The following is a 2,704-nucleotide window of genomic DNA, read 5'->3' on the forward strand; positions in this document are numbered from 1 at the left end:
CTAGTGTTGGAACCAGGGTTTGCAGAATGTCACCTATATAGTGTGATATCATTTAAAAAGCTTCGAAACAATACTCCGTATTTTCTACCAATATCTCTGTGTGCCTATGTAAATGAAGTAAATCTGGAAGGTAACAGATCATACTGACAGCAGTAGGTATCTGGGGGAAGGGCATTGAGTTCAGGGCAGCTGAAAAAAGCTTTAGCTTCATCCGAAGTATTTTATTTTTTTAATAAGAAACATATTAACATATTTTTATGTATTTAATAATCATTTAAAAATAACTTGGAGGAAATATTCAGGTCATACCTTGGCTGTTTTACTGGGTGAGTGTCAATGGGCGAGAGGTAGACACTTTGTCTGTATTTGCTTTCTACTAAGAGGCATTGGGCGAGTGGAAGGAGCACATCACAGAGTCAGAAGTCCTAGGTCAGAGTCCCATCTCTCCCACCTCTCATCTCTCTGAGCCCCAGTTTCCTAACCTCTCAAAGGACATCACATCTCCCATCCTGCCTCCTTATGGGGTTCATGTGTAGATGTGGGTGTGAGTGTGGAAGCCCTCTGTGAGCTGTTCCACCCTGGGCACAGATCAGGGAACATCTGGGCCTCCCCTTTGCATGGGGAGTTACCCTGGAAAGGCTCTGCTCTCAGCTCACATCCCCCTGGGATAACCAGGACAGGGTGGATGGCTCCAGCATCCCATCCCCACTGCTGGAAAAACCAGCTCGTGTCATCACTTTAAAGGAGAGACCACACATTGGTGAAATGCAGAGCGATTCTATGGCTGATGCCTATTTGGGCATAAGTCCCTGTTCCAGCACTTTCCACTTATGTTACCTTGGACAACTTGATTAATCTTCAGTACCAGTTTCCTTGTCTGTAAGATGAGATGGATAGTAATAAGGACTGTTGCAAACATATATATACCCAGTGATATATACCTATAACCTGGGCTATACATAGTAGGTCCTCAAGAAGTTGCAGTTGGGTGGTGGGGAGGGAGGGACAGGTCCACACGTCCACATGTATATTTGTATATAACAGCAAATAACATTAAGCAACAAATGACAGTGGAGAGAACAAGAAAGTGGCAGGTTTTGTCTTGGATGATAAGAAAGAAGCTAATATTATCTGGCTGTACACAGCCCTGCTAAACAATTTCCCACTGCTGATGGCAATTTGGAGTTTCAACTCTGAGCAGTCGCCTATCCGGCAATGTTTTCTCCAGGTCTAGACTTTTGATAGGTGGATCCCTACAGTATGACTCCAAGAGGTCCTGGAAGAGCCCTCCTGTCCACCTTACCCCTGAAAGATTCTCCTGCCTGTTAGCTCATGCCCCCAATCCTCCTCTGAAAGCTACATTCTTACATCAAGGCTTTGTTTCCTTGCAATGTTCTCCCATGATGGAAGAGAGCTTTGCACTTTTGATGGTGTATTCCACCCATGGGCACATTCATCCTCCAATAACTTTGTGGTATAGATTGATACAGCTGGAGAAACAGAGAGGGTAAGTGGCTTGTCCAGGGCCATTCAGGGGGTCTGTGGCAGAGTTGGGGAAAGCAAGAGCCAGAACATTGGCTGCTCCCTGGATGAATAATCTCTAGTTACCTGGCACCCCCTCCCCCCGCACCCCAACCCCAGGGAGCCAAAGATGCAGAAAGAGAAGGTGAGGGCCCCAAAGCTGACTTTGCTGACATTGGAGGTCTACCTTGAACTGTTTCTTGTCATCAATTGCCTTAGAAAAGCCAATGTCAGCTTGGTCTGGAACCCTATTCTGTTCAGGGACCATGCAGTGGAGTTGGGTGTTCAGAGAGGGGCAGAATCATTTCAGGGACGTACCTCAACCCAGAGACAGGCTCCCAGCTGTGACTAAGAATAACAGGAACATCCCAGCCAGAGGGGACCTTTCACTGCTCTAAGTCCAGGAAACTATAATGCCTGCAACCATTCTCTGGCTAGTCATTCCCGCATGCCTGGCAAAGGTCCTGCCTTTGTTGTATCTGCTACTTAACTCGTCTATTGTCATGTAAGCATCATGTTTCTGTACTCTCTCTCCTACTAGAGGGTAAGCACATGCCTTTTCCACAATAAGCTGAGCAAACACTTGTTCAATTCCACTCGCCTGCAGGCTGGAGGTCTCCAAGCTGGAGATGGCTTTGGTTGAAGCTGGTGCTCCTGCTTCTAGAAAGACTCTGGCCAAGAAGGTCTTCTTCATGTTTTCCCACATGAAAGGGAAGAGGGCCTCCTAGGTACCTCTTAAGTCACCCCACATGTGCAGGGGCCTACTTAACCTACCATTGATGCTGACCCTGGAAACTTTCCATGCCACCTAGGTGGCCCTTGACAGTAGACTTTATTACGTGGCAGGGAGGTCAAAGATTTGGCTTATCCCTGCCCATGTTGATGCTGATGTCTGATATTCTAGCTTAAGAGTCCATTAGCCAGGGGTTGTGTCTTGCCTAACTCATGCCTGACATGTGGTGAGAACCCTATTCTCTCCTGTAACCCTGATATCTCTGAGTCACAGTAGGTGGTGTGGAAGTGTTGGTTGATATCAGACCTAGGCTCAGTGAAGATTTTTAAATGATTATAAAATATTTAAGATACACAAAAAGTATAAAGAATAGTGTCTTAAAGCTCCATGAACCCATCACCCAGCTCATGAAGTCAAGCATTACAAGTGTAGTTAAAATCCTGGCACATT

Source organism: Cynocephalus volans, chromosome 13 (genome assembly GCF_027409185.1).
Source record: "Cynocephalus volans isolate mCynVol1 chromosome 13, mCynVol1.pri, whole genome shotgun sequence".
Lineage (NCBI taxonomy): Eukaryota > Metazoa > Chordata > Mammalia > Dermoptera > Cynocephalidae > Cynocephalus > Cynocephalus volans.